This window comes from Schistocerca americana, chromosome 3 (genome assembly GCF_021461395.2).
Source record: "Schistocerca americana isolate TAMUIC-IGC-003095 chromosome 3, iqSchAmer2.1, whole genome shotgun sequence".
NCBI lineage: Eukaryota > Metazoa > Arthropoda > Insecta > Orthoptera > Acrididae > Schistocerca > Schistocerca americana.
The window spans coordinates 759848545-759869738 of NC_060121.1; the positions used below are offsets into that span (position 1 = coordinate 759848545).

The 21194-nt window shown below is 42.9% G+C and overlaps 1 long non-coding RNA gene across 1 annotated transcript in view; it reads right to left on the bottom strand.

Moving 5' to 3' along the window:
- LOC124607066 overlaps positions 1–21194 on the bottom strand; it is a 36302-nt gene that overhangs the window by 5181 nt on the left and 9927 nt on the right. The window contains exon 2 of the long non-coding RNA XR_006978760.1: positions 14391–14456. This is a non-coding gene — a long non-coding RNA (uncharacterized LOC124607066). The remainder of the gene's footprint in view (positions 1–14390; positions 14457–21194) is intronic.

Sequence of the window (21194 nt, forward strand, 5' to 3'; positions counted from 1 at the left end):
GTTAAGCCGAACAACTCAGCGGAGGATTGGGTAACCAAACCAAGCGGGAAACAGTCGGTGAACAGAGAGCATTTCGATTGCAACACGGCTTGGGCGTGGAAAACTTTCCTTTCCACAGTAGCAAAAGAAATGACCGTTATATTCTTGGGCTTAGTGAGACTCACAGGAGCAGAAGTGGCCATTTCATGACCCAAGGAAGGAACAATGTGTACATTCCATGGACCAGTGACCAAAGCAGAAACGGTGCTGCAATAGTTGTTCCCCGAAAACTGAAAAGCTGTGTTATCGGCTATGAGCCCGTAGATGACAGGATAATGTCTATTAAATTGAAAGTTTCTCCTATTAACAAAATATCCTTCGGATCTTTGCCCCTACAATCGCAGCATCGGATGAGGAGATAGACGAGTTCTAAGAACAACTAGAACAAGTCCTTAGTAAGATCCGTAATAAGCAACAGGTGACGGTTCAAGGAGACTTCAATTCTGAAATTGGAGATACAGCCAAGACACCCACTTACAGTCTGTGATTGTATCTTATGATCTCGGCGAGATAAATGAACCAGGCAGGTACTTACTAGATTTCTGCGTAACGTCGTGACTGTCTGCAACATTATGTTACGATGTCACCCAAGACGACTGTGGACTTGGATGTCACTCGGTGATTGTATAAGAAACGAGACTGACATCATCCTAGTGCGAAGACTTTAATCTTAGACAGTAAGATCTTTCCTGGAGCTGACGGTGAAACTGATCACAATCTGTTGTCCATGAAAATGCGGATTAAGGTGAAATCCACCTAGAATAGCGCAGAAAGACAGCTAAGTCTGATAAACAAGGAAGCTCTTCGAGAATCTGGTGAGCTTGCAAGACCAGAACACAACATCAGTCTTGAGAAGGAAGCACCAGAATCACAAACATGGGATCGAATGATGGACGTCGTTTCTTCGTCTCTCCAATATCAGAACGACCATTAAGTACTAAACATCCTCGGATATCATAGTCCGCACTGAATTTAATTAAAGAGAGAATCAATCCTAAGAAAACTCGTATCTGCGCTATCCGGGATCAAGACATAAATAAGAGTCTGTGGAAAGAAATACAACTGCTCCAACTACAAAAATATTGCTTTTATATCCCACGCTACCAATATTTTGCTCTACATCTTGAACCAGCGTTTAAAGCCGTACTGTAGAAAAGACAGGTTTAACTTCATTAACGGTTTCTGTGATGAGTTAGGTCACCATCATAATCAAAACCAAGTGTATGAGCTCTTCAAGAAACTCAACAGCATCACCGGTGAATTTAATCCTCTTGTGTCGGTGGTAGACGATGAGACTGGCAATCCTATCGTAGACAAGGAAGACACTGTTGCAAGGTGCAAACAATACTGTGTGAATATGGTTCTCGGCTGAGACGTCGGATGGTACTGTGTAAAGTTATAATCAGGAATTAAAAACAATACGGACAGTCAAGCAGAACTTACATTATAACTTACAGTCTTACACAGAGAGATAGAGAAAGCCATTCATCATCTGAAGAACTATATGTCTCCTAGTCTAGACAGTAAGTATGGCAAGATCATCAGAGAAATGGGGCAGGAAGGTGCTGACGTGTTGGGTTCGTTGTGTACAAGAATATGGGAAACTGGGTGGTGGCCGTAAGATTGGTCGAAGTCTCTCTTCATCCCTCTACATTAGGTAGGGTCAATCTGGAACTGCTCCAACCACCGAACTATTACTTTCATTTTCCATGCCAGCAATATTTTGCTCTACATCTTGAACCAGCGTTTAAAGCCGTATATTCAGCCTCTCATATCGACAGAGCAAGCAGGTTTCCTTGAAGGGAAAGAACTCGTGAACAGATTCTCAAGATACAACAAATAATCGAGAAATCGTGAGAGTTCTGTGTTCCTGTTTTCTTCTGCTTCCTTGACTACAGGAAAGCCTTTAACTGTGTTGCAAGGAAAAAGTTGTGGCAGCCGCTAACAGATTTCGGTGTCTCACCATACTTGGCAGCACTGATCAGAAATCTATACAATAATCACCTCTCGGCTTGTTTCATATCTTTAGTATATCAAAAGTTGTCAGGCAGTGTTGTGTTATGTCCCCTCAACTACACAACTTCTATGCAGAACATATCACTAGAAATGCTCCTAATGGCTGGACTAAAAACATCTCAACTATTGGTAGAACTAGTAATAACCTCCGATTTCCCTATGATATCGTGCTTTTAGCCAGAATAGAAGGTGAAATGGTTGAGCACCTAACAAAGAAAAAGGGCACTATCATGTGGATTAGACATCTGTCTAGGCAAGTCCTAACTCAGATTGATAAAAGGAAACTAGAGTTGTATATTCTTTCATCTATCTTGGGTCAACCATCGGGGACATGGGAAGCTGTGAAGATACAATGAGAAGACTCATCGCTCTAGGGGCACCAAGATATGACAGGACAGAGCGATGGCGAACATCGTAAAGATCCGGCTTGTTGAATCACTTGTGTTTTCCGTTGTCTTTTACATTTGAGAAACATGGACCTAAAGGCCAGAGACAAGCAGCGTATTGATGCATTTGAGCTCTGATGCAGGCGCATGATACTGTGCATAAAATGAACCGAAAGAAGAACAAATGTGTCAATTATTGAGGTACTTGATATCTCCGGGCGCCCTTCTTTTCGTTTCAACCAAAATATTCTCCAGTTCTTTGGCAATTTTGTGAGAAAAGATGCAGAAAATCTAAAGGAAATAATCGTGGAAGTAAAGATCGAGGTAAAGAGACTGAGGGGAACACCAGCGAGCAGGTGGACACATCAAATAATCTACAGTCTACCTCTTCAGCAGACTCTAAAAGTAGCTGGTAACCATCGAGAATGGAGACGTTTGGTTTGGTTCATGGGGTCACAACGTTCAAAAGTGAGCATAAGATCTTGTGGTGATGACATAGTTATACGTTCTCTGTTTCTCATTTGTTTTGTCACATAGCACCTATTGATATCGAAAATAACATGAGTATGTATAGATGGTATGCATTAATATATCTAATTATTGGGATAGCAGTCAAAAAACGATTGTAACTGAAGTCACACTAAAAATCGCATACTATACTGCAGACTAGCATTGTAATTGGGCGCTTTATAGTATTGTCACCTGATGGAGAAAATTAAGACTTTACAAGAAAGTAGAAAATAAAACAGGAACGACAAGAATCGAAGATGAGTTACGGGGATGGTGGTAACGGACGATTGTGTTCTTTTCTGCACTGCGAGCACTGCTGACTTTTACCCAGGGAGCAGCTTGCTCCATCCCAGAAACAACTGCTTAAAAGTTAGGGGAAAAGGGCGAAAATTAAATTAGAAAATAAACCAACTTTACTCATTCATTTTATTCTCTTATAACCGAATCGTGATATTTATTTTCAAGTAAACAAATTTTATATGATAGTAACATTAGTTTCTAATAAAAAGCATTATTATTTGGGGTCGAGAGTGCGATTTCATACATTTTGAGCAACTAGATATGTTAGCAAATGGGTAATTGTATCGATAATATCAAATTAAATACGGTATACGCTTATAAAGCAACAACTGTCAGGGTTGAAAATTTTTAGTGTGGCATGCTAACAGTAAGCAACGTAAATACTGCGTTGCAATGTGCCTTCAATCTATATAGGTCGACAAGCACAAGTAAGGTCGACACTAAAATATATATTAAAAATTCTTATCAAAAAATTGATCTGTAAATACATTAATTTCAGACGGTTTTCTAGTAGATACTGCAAAATAGGGCATGAATCACTGACTCCACAGACACAGGTGTTCGTGCCGTCAGGTTTTGTACATTCCAACAATCGGTTAACACCAATGAACGAAATAACTCTGCACTGGATATTTATGAGAGAAGCTAATATCCAATTCTGATTGCCGGGGACAATTGAGATATCCAGAAGACTCAGAGTGCACAGTTAGAACAAGAAGGAGACTGTATCACACAAGAAGACGTGACATTGTTCAACACGATGCTGCATAAAATGCAGTGAAATGCATAGGTGAATTCATGACAGTGTATCATGCACATTCGTGTAAGATATTATGACAGAGGAATGAGGCTTTGATGATTCTAAAGAAAATTTACTTCTTTGTATGAAATTAGTTTATCCCAAGTTCAATATTCTCTAGCGCATCATTCACACCAGCACAGAATTTTCAATGGAACTTGAGCTGAGCATGGACCTTCGTTGAAGATAAATCATTTTCCTTTCTTGTAGGAATTGACAAGATGGTACGAGCTAACGATTCATCTGAAGTGATCTATTCGTAGCTGATTGATGAGGAAGGTACTTCGAGATGGTGAGACAGAAATTTCCTCCAATTCTCTTTAAAATATGAAATGTTTGTAGCACTGTTGATTACGCTTCGCGAACATCCCCCAGCACGTCTGAGTAATGGAGCCGCCAACAGCCGGTAAAAGCATCGCTGTCTTCCGTTTGAATGAATGAGTCTATTGTCGTTTATCCATTAGAAACGAGTCTACTAAGATTGTAATTGGTTTTTGAAATAAAGGTTTGTTTTGTACCTGTTAAGGAAACTAATGTTTACTGATCCCCCAAAAATTGATTATAGAAATCTGTTTCACGTGCTTAAGAAAGCTGTGCGTGAGAGGACAGACAATGAATACAGCTAATGAGTCCGTGTAGCGATGTAGGACGAGACGAAACGACTCCGTTTAAAATGCAACCGTATGCTCTGTTTCGTTCACTGTGTATAAGAAAAGCGAAAGATAGTTTTTTTACACCATGGGTAAGTTTCATTCAATGTGTGTCGCGCTTTTAAATACATGTGTACACTAACGACACCATTGCTTACCAAGAGTGCGGAAAAGCGTAAATATGGGAAAAAGACGCCGTATGTTGTAACATAAGCCTGTAAAAATTCAAGAAGGGTGAAGTGAGTCAGTTGTGAAAACTGACGATGATTCTGCTACATACCGAATTTGTAGATACATTCATTTTTAGGTTCTCTTTGGCGGGTTGGGTCAGCTTCAAACTATGCATTCTCGCATAGCAAGTTCGTGAAATCAAGAAATTTGAAACTGAGTTTCAACATTAGCAGAATTTAAAAATTAGGTTTGTGGTCTCCATGAACACACATATTATTTATTCTTAGGATCATTAAAACCGAGCTATGCCTCATGAAATTTCATTCAACAGTTTTATAGTGGGCTGTTAGAGTTATTATGTGCATTGAACTTAACATACAGACAAGTAATTAACTTCCATCAGAATACGTTGCATTGTTGCCAATGTTGACGGTGACAGGGAATCTATTTATTTGGACATATACTACGCACAAAGCAACCTCGTACAGACTGCAGACTGATTACTGTCGGGGGCGCTCAGTACTTACTATTTTCACCACAAACCCCTTCTTTATTTCAAACCATTTCTGGAAATGTACGAGTATTTCATAATTGTCTTAAGTCTTGCAGTAATTTTCCGTTAACACCTCTCACCTGTAATTGTGTACCTCCCCATCACTAACAACGAATAATACAAAGCGCATGTCCGATATGTCGATGGTCCGACAACTACTTTGCCAATTATCCTTAAGGTATATGTTCAGGTCAGGAAGAGAACTGCTTCTGGGAAGGACACTTTTAGTTTGAAAGCACGCTGTGGCACACTGTTTTAATCTATAAGAAATTTTATACAGTGCGTTCAAATGAATGACACATTCAAAGCGAAAAATAATCCTTAAGCTGCATGTAGCTTATCCTTCTCTCTGTACCTTCAGTCATAAAGAATAGTGACAAGGTTCCCGTTGGTTCACAACGGCAGGAGTGGCTGATTGATATTGTGAGGTTATTGATATGATTTTGCTAGCCCACACTACAAGCCGGCCGGAGTGGCCGTGCGGTTCTAGGCGCTACAGTCCGGAACCGCGCCACCGCTACGGTCGCAGGTTCGAATCCTGCCTCGGGCATGGATGAGTGTGATGTCCTTAGGTTAGTTAGGTTTAAGTAGTTCTAAGTTCTAGGCGACTGATGCCCTCAGAAGTTAAGTCGCATAATGCTCAGAGCCATTTGAACCAACCCACACTACAGAGAGAAGCGTAATATTACTGTTTAGATCACATACCAATATATTCTTCGCGAGTTTTGATTCTTTTAGAGCTAGTGCATCAGATTGTTAAATATCGAGTTGGCCTTGTTTAATCCTACAGTTAATTTTGGAACTAAGAAATAATAAACTTAAATCGTTAATGCATCGACAAGACTAAGTTTTGGTATTTTTCTACATATACTATTCCCTTCTTCAATTTTGCCCACTGTAACTATTTGCTTGAATGTCCTGGTACCATTTGGAATGGAAATTTTATTTAAAAACTTGTAAACTCTTTACATTATCATCATCAACAAGAATCCTTTATTAACCATCTGTCCTCAGAGGCCCTTCGGTGGTGTTTGATATCTTCCCTGTTAGCACCAATACATTTTATTTTAATGAAATTATATTACTTTTCCTAATTTGTCAAGTTAGACATAATTTTGTGTAAAACTATAAAATTTTACCTGTAGCTTCGTGTTAAACTGTTGATGCACATTTTCTCCCGACACGGACCTCGCAAGCCCGTGCAGTTAGAAGCAATTTTTCAACAACTAGATGTCTACCTGTCCAGCGTCTGTTACGCCATTTGCCATTTTTGACTCGCACTGTTGTTCTTTCAGTGTCCAACGATCCTCCTTCCGATAAGCACGTGTCTACTTTGGTGTATTATTTCATAACAGTTGTTGTTGTGCAAACTGAAAATATTACGGAGAAAATGACTATCAGAGGAGGAGGTAAGGGAATTGTTGGAGCAGTCTTCTGATTCTGGAAACCCATCTACTGAATGTGAATCTTCTAGTGACAATGGTACTGAGGTACAGGTCGATGACAACTCAGAATTAGACGAAGATGATGGTCATGAAGAATCCCTTTACGGAGATGAGAAGAACGTTTTAGCCCAAATTCTGTTGAGTGTGACTTACTGTTTTCTCTTAACGGGAATGAAATATGGGCCACAGCTCCTCAATTTGGAATTCCTAATAGGAGGAGTACAACGGGATGTATTGAAAGACGACCAGGGACCTACAAGATATTCGATCAGGGACTGTGATAATGAAGCAACTTGTTTTATATTGTTCTTTAGGGTAACACTCATTGTAAAAGTGTGTATGTGGACCATCAAGGAAAGTCAAATACTTTATGACGGGCTGGGTGGATATAGTTATATGTAAAATGAGAAATTTTCTTGGTCTTCTGATCCTGACTGGCGCTTACTAGCCAAGCAATAAAGATATCAGTCTGCTTTGGAATGATGAGACTGGCCGACCACTGTTCAATGAAATTATGTCTCGCAGCAGCTTCCATGATATTCTGAGGACGTTGCGCTTTGATATTGCAGCAGCCCAGCCCGGCGTAAACAGAGTTCAAGTGACAAACTGGAACCAACCAGGGAAGTTTTTGAGATGTGGGACACTACCCTTAACGATGCCTACATTCCGGGATGGTGTGTGGCAGTGAATGAGCAGTTGGCCACACTTAGAAGTCGCCGACCATTTCGACAATACATCCCATCACAAACTAGTAGACGCGGAATAAAGTTCTGGGCAGTTTATGACAACGGAACAACCTGCTGCTGGAAGAGTAAAGTGAATTTGGGGTAGTAGGAAGAAACTTGGGGAGAACGTTGTGAACTTCGAAAGTCTGGGCGTAGTATCAACTGTGATAATTTTCTTACGTATCTTGATTTTTGATTTAGCTCATTATTTGTTGCTAGGAGATCTGACACTAGATTGTACTATCGGAAAAAACAAAGGTGAGATAGCTGCCTATTTTATTTCATCTAAAGGATGTGAAGTGAACTCTACACTATTTGGTTTTGAACCAGATATGATGACACTCTTATCTTCCTAAGAAAAACTTGTTACCGTCCTTAGCTCTCTTCATATCCAACCAACGGTGTTACCATCACGAGTAAAGAAAACCGAAGATATTATGAGATTCAAAGCCAGAAAGGGTGGCGTTAACTCCATGGACCGGAAGAAGTGACGCTACAGTTTGAAGAGAAAAACAAGGCGTTGGCCGTTGGTGGTTTTCTTCAACATGATCGATAAGTTTAATGAATGCATACATAATTTGGATGATATTGGTTACCAATAAAAAAGAGAGACCTCTGACTTCCATAATCAATTTGGGAAAGCAGCTAGCAGGGGTATAGAAGTTAATGAGTTCATTAATAGCACCGAATGAAGGAAGCGCAGTGAAACCACCAGCTAAGAAAAGGAGAAGATGTACTTATTGTGTAGAGAAGAACAATAGAAAAAGTCAAGTTACCTGTTATAAGTGCGCCAAACGTGTATGCTCAAAACAGTTTGTTATTGTCTGCAGACCCTGAGCACATTTTCAGTAAGAATAAAAGATACCAGTAAAAGTATAAAAATTGTGTTTAAAATGTAAACTTTAAATATACATACTCATTTTAACTTTAAATATACAAATTATTTGGGCCTGAAGAGTCATTCACCTCATAGGTAATCACAATAGTGTCAATTTATGTTACTTTAAACAACACGGGTCTGAGAAGCCAAACTGATAGGCAACACTACGTGGGTTTCCTGGTAAGCAGAGGGTTAAAGACCATATTTTCCAAAATAAATTTTGATTTTAGTCAGGCACAGGAAAAGATTATTCCACTTCGTTGAATACATCGTCGAATATTTTCAAAATTCTGACTCTGAAGCGGTTGATAAGTCACAGGGAATTACGAACTTTGTGGCTTTGTCTTTCTCACTGATATTAATCTGAAATATTTGTTGCCTCTACTCCTCATTCCTGTGTTACAAAATGTTCACTACATGACAAGAAAAGTGAAGCACCCAGAAGACATGGTCAGATATGCATGCATACCATTGGTGCGCATGCAGTTCTGTAAGACAGGTAGAGCGGCCACCAGAGTTCAAGAGTGTTGTTCGTGTTTAGTGTTGTTACCCATCCTGGTAACGTATATAAGGAACTTGAAGTCGTCGGACAGTCGTGAGACACAGCATTATCGCCATGTGACAGTTTGGAAGGTGCCTAACCGTGGGCCTCCATTTGATCAACTCGTCTAATTGTGCAACATCCAGATTGGTAGGACATTCGGCTGAGGCAGTGGTCCGGTGTTGCACTGCTTGTGAACGTGAGAGCAGTCAAATTCGACATCATGTTTCCGGCTGAGCGTATATGACGTCCAGAAGGGACAATTGCAGTTTTGTGCACCAAGCACATCGAAACTCCTTGTAACGTAGCAAATTACTGTGGGATAACATTCATTGCAGTAAGATACGCAGAGTTGGAGCCAGTGGCTGAAAGGAGGCTGCAGAATTTTGTCTTAGCGATGATTCATAGCACTGTTTTTCACTATTAGAGTTACGCGGCCTCAGCAGGGTAGGTATTAGGTGGCATTTTTCTTCAACGCTGCTTTTTCGCTGCCTAGTAAGTACCTACGATTGGAGAGTGAAGGGACGTCGAGCGGAAGCCGTACTGAGGTAGGTGGACATTTTAATAACAGCAGTACGAAAGACAAACCGACCCCGCCCCGCCGCAACCTTGACATGTGTGTTTTCCACATGAGGTGAGTAACGGGCGCTGTGCAATGTTCTGTGTCGTCCTGCACGACTGGTCAGGAACTAGCAGCAGGTGGACGAGGGAATGACCATCCTATGCTTAGGCTGCCATTAACACCACATGACACAACGGCTGCATTTTGCGTGGTACCATGACCAGGAAGTACGGACTACTGATGAATGGCATCGCACCGTGTTCAGCAATGTACTGCGGTTCTACACTGTCCTGGATGGCCATCGTTGACGACTACAATGGCGACCTCTGGAGAGGCACAACGGTGTTACTTCCAGCATCATGTTGGGGGCAGCCACCCGGTAAGACTTCAGATCGTTGCTGGTAGTGTCTGAGGTACCTCTGATTGCACAACAGTACATAAAGCACACCTACATCAGCAGATGTTACCTTTCATGCTACAATAACGTGGTGCCATATTATGAAAGTGTAATACTTGTCCACAAACGTCTCTATGAACTGTCTGCATGGTGATGAAGTACCCCAGTGGCCCGCAGAATCCCCAGAAGGTTCTCTGATAGGACATGTGTGGGACCAGCTCAAACGTCAACACCTCCCGCTGCCTGTATCCAACATATCAAGGATTATGTTGAGGTTGAACCTCATTCTTGTGTCCGAGTTGCTGACAAATAAATTTTGTCTTCTTCTTAACCAGACGTCTTTTTTTGAAGTTAAGCACCATTAGTACCAGTGTTTTTTTTTCACTTTCTTTCAATTAAATAACCGGAAAGTTTCTCTTTACTACGAGTATTTGTACCTATAGCTGTTTTCATATTTTAAGAAAAGTATTCACCAATTTGGGGAACAGAAGATGAAATTTTCAACGCCATATCACTCATCACCAAGTAAGCTCAACAAAAAATTCTGAAGCACTAGAGCAGAGCACCATAAAATTGTTCTAAAGACAAAGTACAACAGAATCTCTCGTTTACATTATGTAATACTCAAATTTATACAAGTAAATGTAAACAGTGTGTCAGCTGCTACCCATTTTATATCAAACAAGAAAAGCTAAACTGGCTGGCTGAATCAGGAAATTAAATGTGTAGATCCCATGAAACAGGAACTCAATGTAGAACTACTCAAAATTCATACAGAACTAGAAAGTTGCATGAAAATCTCTGAAATATTTGATGAAATCATGAATACTGTCAAACAAACTACAGAAACACTAATAAAATTACAATGGGTAAAAGCAACAAGAAGAAGTAAACAAACTTTTGAAACAAAGTACTACCATAAATGTAGGAACAGAAGGCAGACAAACCACACATTCTACTGTATAAACGTTTGGTCGACCTTACTGGCACATAACTCACCAACGAAGAAACAAATCTGCTAAATAAAGCACCTAAATGCGAAGTTCTCAGAAACATTACACACAAAACAATGGAGAATTTTATCACAGAAAGTGAATACATAATAAAACTACAAGAAAATAACTTGAAGTTCTTTGAGGATGCAAGAGAGTCAGTTGCAGAGTAAATTAGATGCATTATGAGGGAAAAAGAAACAGTAACATTTGGTCAGGAACGAAAAAGATAAGGAGAAAAAAACATTCATAAGAATAATGAATAAACTTAGAAACAGTAAGGGTCTCATCACAAAAGCAGACAAAGGCAACACTATGGTCATAACGTAGCTGGAGGAATACAAAAACAAAACCGTAACATTTCTAGAAAACGACGATAAAGTAAAAATAACAAGTGATCCAACAGAAAGATACGAAAGAAATAAGGAGCTGCTTCTAAAAAATATCTGACACATACTGACAAAACAGAAAATGAATCGCTGAAACAAAAGAACTCCATGGTACCCACTCTAAACAGGCCCCCAAAAACCCACGGGCACGAAAAATCGATACAACCAGTTGTAATTTCAGAAGAGCACTTGCATTTCATCTATCCGGATGCTTAAAACACATACATACTTGCAGGAATATTAAGTATACACAAACAACAGAAGCAAGCAACACCTCAACATACCCACAATAGCAACATTTACATCACTCAACGTCACATTCAGTTACACCGATATTCCCATGATAGGAACCATCAACATCATGAAATAACGATCAGAAGACTAGAAAGACTTTTGAATATATCACCTAAAAGAAATAATGAACACTCACAAAAAGGTGAACTCCCCTTGGGGTTACCACTCAGTGGATTTCTCGCTAACATCTTCCTTACAACATTGGGAACAAAGTATTTGAAAGCATAGTAAGCAACAACAACACAGTATAGTATCTTGACGTCACTATCAAGATGATATCAAAAGCCTTATAGATGATACACCCAGCTGCATCGAACAACTCTACAATGACGTAAACACAGACCATCCGAAAGTAAAATTCAACTAGGGAAGAAAAACGAAAAGTTAAATTAACTTGACCTCGCAATCCACAGACACAACAACCAACCCCAATTTTCCTGATCAAGAAGGTCACCACCACCAGCACAGCCATGCACGAAAACTCAGTCCACTGAATTTTTACGTATTCTGAATAGGAAAAGACGTATCGGAGGTACAACGTAATTTGGGTGAACGTGATATCACTGCACAAATTATAACTGCTGATGTAAGTTACTTGTCCGTAATAAAGTGAAAGATTGAGTACCAATAGCAGTTTTGTAATCAGCAGACGTCAAAATCGTCAAACACAGTAGTCGCTGAGAAGAGGGTGGTTGTAATTAAAATTTAGCTACTTGAACAGGTGTGGACGGAAAACAATTTACTGTATGGATACCTAACATGATAGGAAAGATGTTCAGACTGTACGCTGCAGGATTTGCATTGTTTATTAATGTCATGATTTGCCTTAGGCGCCGTTAGTAGTCCGGAGGTGTAGTGTTGAAACATAAGCGTCACTGTGAATTACAGATGCTGACGGTCCACATGGGTCTGGACATGTTGAGCGGGCCTTTACTCGTAAAGCTATTTTATCAGAATAATAGCAATATCGATATTAGATTAATACGGAGACGTCCACTTTCCACACGAAATTGTAGAATATGATTCGGAGCTTCGAATTAACAGGCTATTTGGGAATTATTCTTGGGGAAGGCTGAAGGCCAATTGCGCGACAAATTGCTGATGATACTGTTGCCATGGCTGACAAGGGAACCTCCCCATCGCACCCCCCTCAGATTTAGTTATAAGTTGGCACAATGGATAGGCCTTGAAAAACTGAACACAGATCAATCGAGAAAACAGGAAGAAGTTGTATGGAACAATGAAAAAATAAGCAAAATATACAAACTGAGTAGTCCATGAGTAAGATAGGCAACATCAAGGACAATATTAGCTCAGGAGCGCCGTGGTCTCGTGGTTAGCCTGAGCAGCTCCGGAACGAGAAGTCCGGTTCAAGTCTTCGCTCGAGTGAAAAGTTTAATTTTTTATTTTCAGACAATTATCAAAGTTCAGGCTCTCACACATAATCATCTTCGCTCTCCAAAATTCCAGGACATGTTAAAATTTGCTTGGACATATGCAGGATTTGGCGGTTTACACATGGAAAAATTTGAAAACGTTAAAAACATATGTTTCTACGGAGCACAGGGATAACTGTGCGACTGTGAAACTGTTGCATTCATTTGTTGCAGTTTATGTGACAAACTCTTATGTTTTCATCACTTTTTTGGGAGTGATTATCACATCCACAAGAAAACCTAAATCGGGCAAGGTAGAAGAATCCTTTTACCCATTCGCCAAGTGTACAGGTTAGGTGGGCCGACAACATATTCCTGCCATGTGACGCACATGCCATCACCAGTGTCGTATAGAATATATCAGACCTGTTTTCCTGTGGACGAATCGGTTGACCTATGACCTTGCGATCAAATCTTTTCGGTTTCCATTGGAGAGGCGCGTCCTTTCGTCTACTAATCGCACGGTTTTGCGGTGCGGTCGCAAAACACAGACGTCAATGCACGAACGGACAGATCATAACTTGGCGAAAATAAAGAAAGTAAACTTTTCACTCGACGGCAGACATGAAACAAGGACCTCTCGTTCCGCAGCTGCTCACGCTAACCACGGGACCACGGCGATGCTGAGCTCACAGTCTCCTTGATGTTGCCTATGTTGCACATGGACTACACAGTTTGTATATTTTGCTAATTTTTTTCATAGTTCCACACAACTTCTTCCTGTTTTCTCGATTGATCTGTGTACAGTTTTTCAAGGCCTATCCACTGTCCCAACTTATAACTAAATCTGAAGGGGGGTGCGATGGGGAGGTTCCCTTGTGAGAATGATGGGCGCTATGTGCGATCTACAAGCAGTGCAGGAGATGTATCAGGACAACTAAACGTTCCATGGCTCACCATTCGAAAAGTGTTGCGAAAATTATGAAATGGTGTCTCTAATGCGGTTCCATCACGTTGCCAACTCAGATGGTCGTCACAGAGAGCAACATTTTTAACTTGGGGTTCTAACCATGGTATCTAATTAACAAATGTGACCCTCTTATGTGGAACTTAAAATGTGTTTGTTTCAATGGTCTATTCGTTTCTTTCTCGCCTGAATGTCTCTACAAATGTTTCCACGAAGTTTCAGTGTCCTAAGATCACTCGTTTTTCATGGTGGCCATCTCATGTAACGAAAGTTTAATTATAACCACCCTATACATCACTAGCTGCCACCACTATGAAACCAGAATTCGAAACCGATACTTTCGAACATGAAGCATCACTATTTCCTCTTTCGTGAAACCACGAGTGGTCGCTACGTACCTGTTGTCGTAATGTGCGTGACGTAGAGCTCATCTGGTAAGACAGTCCGCGCCACAATCGCACCATCTGAAACAGAAGAAACCCACGAAATTTGTTTCTGCAACAGCCAATATACATTCATGCGACAATGTTGCCTTATATAATTGCGTAGGCTTCCGTGGCCAGAGTCAGTCGACATAAAAGTTTACTGGGTGTGGTACCACGTCATATTGTATAAAACTACTGCTGGAGAAAACCAACGTTTTGGCCACGGTTGCAGCGGCCTTCTTCTGGCACTGCTGGTGCGTTCTAGATATGCAGTGTCCCTTATGTTTTGTTATTGCTGTTCACTGCGCATGCCATTACGTCATAATTTTAAAAACGTAGTTCATTTCAGTGGTCACTTAAGAAAGAAGGAGAGGGAACTTTATTTTAATAGGTTACTGCGGTGGAGGGAGAGCGTAACCTCTTTTGTCTAATGGCTCTTGTATTATGTGCCATGCTTGATGGTCACCAGCAAATGAGAAGTTGGCTCCTGTTTACCAGGAGCTGGATGTCAGCATCGCAGTGGCAGTTGCTCGCCGGTAGTGGTCGCGCCTCCTGTTGACAGTGCGATCTGTTTGGTGGGCTCTGATTGCTGGCAGCCAAAATGGGGTCAGGCTTTCCATTCATGTTCTTAGGGTGTTTAAGTATTTCGATGGCCGCTCTGATTTTGCGTTTCGCCATAACCGACTGCCAGGCCAACACACAGGCTTCGCTGAATTATATTTCTTTTCCGCAGTCTTGCTGATGTTATGCCACTGCAGATTTTTTGTGTTGCCCTAGACGAATATGTTCCCCAATGCGCATTGCTATTGGCCTGCCAGTCTCGCCGATGTATGCCGTCCGTGAATTTCTAAGGGACCAAACTGCTGAGTTCATCGGTCCCTAGTGTTAACACGACTTAAGCTAACTTAAACTAAGGACAACACACACAGCCATGCCCGAGGGAGAACGAACCTCCGGCGGGAGGGGCCACGCAATGCGTGACACGGTGCCTGTAACTGCGCGGCCACCCCGCGCGGCTCCACATTCGCATCCCACCTTGTACACGCCTGCAGTGTGTAATGCATCCACATTCTCCTTAGAGGAGCCTAGCACGTCCTGGGTCCTGCGACCACTAAAGAAGACAGGCTGCACCCCAACTGGAATCACTCAATAGAGGAAAGTCCACTGGACCTGACGGGATACCAATTCGATTCTACACAGAGTACGCGAAAGAACTTGCCCCCCTTCTAACAGCCGTGTACCGCAAGTCTCTAGAGGAACGGAGGGTTCCAAATGATTGGAAAAGAGCACAGATAGTCCCAGTCTTCAAGAAGGGTCGTCGAGCAGATGCGCAAAACTATAGACCTATATCTCTGACGTCGATCTGTTGTAGAATTTTAGAACATGTTTTTTGCTCGAGTATCATGTCGTTTTTGGAAACCCAGAATCTACTATGTTGGAATCAACATGGATTCCGGAAACAGCGATCGTGTGAGACCCAACTCGCTTTATTTGTTCATGAGACCCAGAAAATATTAGATACAGGCTCCCAGGTAGATGCTATTTTTCTTGACTTCCGGAAGGCGTTCGATACAGTTCCGCACTGTCGCCTGATAAACAAAGTAAGAGCCTACGGAATATCAGACCACCTGTGTGGCTGGATTAAAGAGTTTTTAGCAAACAGAACACAGCATGTTGTTATCAATGGAGAGACGTCTACAGACGTTAAAGTAACCTCTGGCGTGCCACAGGGGAGTGTTATGGGACCATTGCTTTTCACAATATATATAAATGATCTAGTAGATAGTGTCGGAAGTTCCATGCGGCTTTTCGCAGATGATGCTGTAGTATACAGAGAAGTTGCAGCATTAGAAAATTGTAGCGAAATGCAGGAAGATCTGCAGCGGATAGGCACTTGGTGCAGGGAGTGGCAACTGATCCTTAACATACACAAATGTAATGTATTGCGAATACATAGAAAGAAGGCTCATTTATTGTATGATTATATGATAGCGGAACAAACACTGGTAGCAATTACTTCTGTAAAGTATCTGGGAGTACGCGTGCGGAACGATTTGACGTGGAATGATCATATAAAATTAATTGTTGGTAAGGCGGGTACCAGGTTGAGATTCATTGGGAGAGTGCTTAGAAAATGTAGTCCATCAACAAAGGAGGTGGCTTACAAAACACTCGTTCGACCTATACTTGAGTATTGCTCATCAGTGTGGGATCCGTACCAGATCGGTTTGACGGAGGAGATAGAGAAGATCCAAAGAAGAGCGGCGCGTTTCGTCACAGGGTTATTTGGTAACCGTGATAGCGTTACGGAGATGTTTAACAAACTCAAGTGGCAGACTCTGCAAGAGAGGCGCTCTGCATCGCGGTGTAGCTTGCTCGCCAGGTTTCTAGAGGGTGCGTTTGTGGATGAGGTATCGAATATATTGCTTCCCCCTGCTTATACCTCCCGAGGAGATCACGAATGTAAAATTAGAGAGATTAGAGCGCGCACGGAGGCTTTGAGACAGTCGTTCTTCCCGCGAACCATACGCGACTGGAACAGGAAAGGGAGGTAATGACAGTGGCACGTAAAGTGCCCTCCGCCACACACCGTTGGGTGGCTTGCGGAGTATAAATGTAGATGTAGATGTAGAACCCGACGAGGGTGTTTGCCTATTCGGTCCGTAACATTTTTCACATAAGGTAAGCGCACTGATGGCTGCAGCTTGTCTATTTCTTGTTTGCAGAATAAAACTTCTTGCATATCTTGTTTACTTGTATTCGTCGACAAGGCTGTTTGGATCGAATTACGGCTACAGCCATTGGCTAGAAACGTTGTGCGTAACCTTTAAAGCTCAGATGTTATGTTTTGAGCATCACTTAGGCGCTGCGCACGGATTGCCAAAGAACGGATGACTAAGCTTTTCTGCGCTGGGTGGTGATAAGATTGAGCGTGCAGATACCAGTCTGTATGTGTAGGCTGCACGGGCAACACTTTCGCAATTACGGACGGCTATAATGGCGTCATGGCTCAGTGTTTCTGCGGGAGACTTCCAGATGGCTTCTTGAGTCCGTGCTACGCCGAGTTGTTGCACTAAGCAAGGCAAAACGAGGTCCGACACAATATTAGGAGGAATCACCTCAGTGTACACTCCTGGAAATTGAAATAAGAACACCGTGAATTCATTGTCCCAGGAAGGGGAAACTTTATTGACACGTTCCTGGGGTCAGATACATCACATGATCACACTGACAGAACCACAGGCACGTAGACACAGGCAACAGAGCATGCACAATGTCGGCACTAGTACAGTGTATATCCACCTTTCGCAGCAATGCAGGCTGCTATTCTCCCATGGAGACGATCGTAGAGATGCTGGATGTAGTCCTGTGGAACGGCTTGCCATGCCATTTCCACCTGGCGCCTCAGTTGGACCAGCGTTCGTGCTGGACGTGCAGACCGCGTGAGACGACGCTTCATCCAGTCCCAAACATGCACAATGGGGGACAGATCCGGAGATCTTGCTGGCCAGGGTAGCTGACGTACACCTTCTAGAGCACGTTGGGTGGCACGGGATACATGCGGACGTGCATCGTCCTGTTGGAACAGCAAGTTCCCTTGCCGGTCTAGGAATGATAGAACGATGGGTTCGATGACGGTTTGGATGTACCGTGCACTATTCAGTGTCCCCTCGGTCGTATGCAGTCCTGATTGTGGGTCTCACCTGCACGGCGCCAAACACGCATACGACCATCATTGGCACCAAGGCAGAAGCGACTCTCATCGCTGAAGACGACACGTCTCCATTCGTCCCTCCATTCACGCCTGTCGCGACACCACTGGAGGCGGGCTGCACGATGTTGGGGCGTGAGCGGAAGACGGCCTAACGGTGTGCGGGACTGTAGCCCAGCTTCATGGAGACGGTTGCGAATGGTCCTCGCCGATACCCCAGGAGCAACAGTGTCCCTAATTTGCTGGGAAGTGGCGATGCGGTCCCCTACGGCACTGCGTCGGATCCTACGGTCTTGGCGTGCATCCGTGCGTCGCTGCGGTCCGGTCCCAGGTCGACGGGCACGTGCACCTTCCGCCGACCACTGGCGACAACATCGATGTACTGTGGAGACGTCACGCCCCACGTGTTGAGCAATTCGGCGGTACGTCCACCCGGCCTCCCGGATGCCCACTATACGCCCTCGCTCAAAGTCCGTCAACTGCACATACGGTTCACGTCCACGCTGTCGCGGCATGCTACCAGTGTTAAAGACTGCGATGGAGCTCCGTATGCCACGGCAAACTGGCTGACACTGACGGCGGCGGTGCGCAAATGCTGCGCAGCTAGCGCCATTCGACGGCCAACACCGCGGTTCCTGGTGTGTCCGCTGTGCCGTGCGTGTGATCATTGCTTGTACAGCCCTCTCGCAGTGTCCGGAGCAAGTATGGTGGGTGTGACACACCGCTGTCAAGTGTTCTTTTTTCCATTTCCAGGAGTGTATATTGTGCTGTTCAAAATTGTATGTTGAAACAAATGTTTCTGCTAAGGGAAGGTACACATTTCACATTTTATTGTCATATTTGTTTGTATTAATTATCAGATATAAAATGTTCATTATACTATATAATTCTTTAGAGAAAAGTAAAACTATGTCCTCGCAAAGTTTATAAACAGTCTGAAGTGAATTGGTATATATACAAATTTGTTTACTGTTTCTTGCTAAAGAAACGTAACATAACACCTGCATAACATCTTCTCAGATGCTAAACTTCCAAGTGGATTCGACCTACCACGCAAGACCTGGACTACTCTCAATAGAATCCGTACCTATGCCGGCTGCGGTGGTCTAGCGGTTCTGGCGCTGCAGTCCGGAACCGCGGGACTGCTACGGTCGCAGGTTCGAATCCTGCCTCGGTCATGGGTGTGTGTGATGTCCTTAGGTTAGTTAGGTTTAACTAGTTCTAAGTTCTAGGGGACTTATGACCTAAGACGATGAGTCCCATAGTGCTCAGAGCCATTTGAACCAAGCCAATCCGTACCGGCCATGGCCGATGCAGGGATGCTCTCTTTAAGTGGAAGAAGCTGGCTGATCTAGCCTGTGACAGCGGGGCTCCATACCAGACTGTCCACCACATTGTCAGTGAATGCAGGATTCGAGCCTATTACGGCGCCAAAGAGGACTTCCTGCTAGCAACTGCAGATGCAGTGCGCTGGATTGAAGAACTGGATATTCAGTTTTAAAGACAAACTTAAGTTTCTTGTGTGTCAATATGTACATATGTATATGTAATTTAATTTCATGATATGTCTGTATTTGCCATACGCTAAATAAATGTTTACAGTTTCAAAAAAGTCAAATAACACTGCATACGTCGAAATGATGGGTTGGTCCTTCTAGATAAACCATAATCCCCGGTTCTTCTATTGTATTGCAGTGGTTTAAATGTTGGACATTTCGTGACAGTTTTACTTTTGTTTCAGGTCGCCTTCACGGTGTCCCAGTTTTAATGATAAATAGTGTAATTAGGCGTACCGGACTCAGGAATCAAAATTGGCTCTGAGCACTATGCGACTTAACTTCTATCAGTCGCCTAAAACCTAGAACTAATTAAACCTAACTAACCTAAGGACGTCACACACATCCATGCCCGAGGCAGGATTCGAACCTGCGACCGTAGCGGTCGCTCGGCTCCAGACTGTAGCGCCTAGAACCGCACGGCCACTCCGGCCGGCGACTCAGGAATCAACTGACCTTATGTTCTATCTTATTGTTCTATCTCCTCCTTAAACCTGGTCGGTGCAGGACGACGAGAAACTGTTTAGAGTGCCGGAATCGTTTTCTCCCTGCACAAAATTTCTGTTGGCCGCATTTCGGAGGTATATCTTTTTCTGTGTTTGATTAACCAGTCGTTTGGTATGTCTGTTTTGTTCACATAACGAGAGCTCGACGGCCACCCACGAAAAAAGTGACAGATACGGGGCTCTGATCAATGACGTCGGCGGACGCAGTCCCGGAGCTAAATTGCCCCGCCATTTGGCCACGGACGCGGGCCTTGGGTCGCTGATTCATGGCTAATCCTATGAATAAGCCCCGAAAGGGAATCAGCGCGCAGATCTGGAGAAGGTCGCCGCCGGCACGAGACGGGCGGAAGGTATTTTTCGTTTCCCTAGATACATAACTTCTTCGAAATAACTTGGCTGTGATGGTTACGTGTCGTAGCATTCAGGGTTGCTCTAGTTCTCATTTCGGTTATAAACAAAGGCCACCATCAGTCATAAGCTCCTTCTTTATTAATAAAAAACGAAATGAAGTGCTACTGAGCAGGCGAAAAGCGTCAGCATACTCCGTAGTTTAAAAGAAAACACAATCTCTTTTGAAACAACTCTTAGTAGAATGTCGTAAAGTGAGAGTTGGTTATAATTACCGTCGCCACCTACAGGATCATCCTCACCTCAAGCATTAGGTATTACCTTGTTTTGCGTGTCACTGTACTCGCCCGTAAGACGTGCGTGCTAACACGACTGCATTTGGGACGTGGAGACAGGCTGGCCTCGGGTCGAATCGGCCCGGCGGTTCAAAGACGAGGTGTCGATGAGCCGACCAACATAGATACTGTTTTGAGACAGTTTCCCATATTCTTTTTAGTCGTCAGTCTTCCGATTGGTTTTATGCGGCCCGCCACGAATTTCTCTCATGTGTCACCTCTCCATCTCAGAGTAGCATTTGCAACCTACGTCCCCAATTATTTGCTGGATGTATTCCAATCTCTGTCTTCCTCTACAGTTTTTGACCTCTACAGTTCTC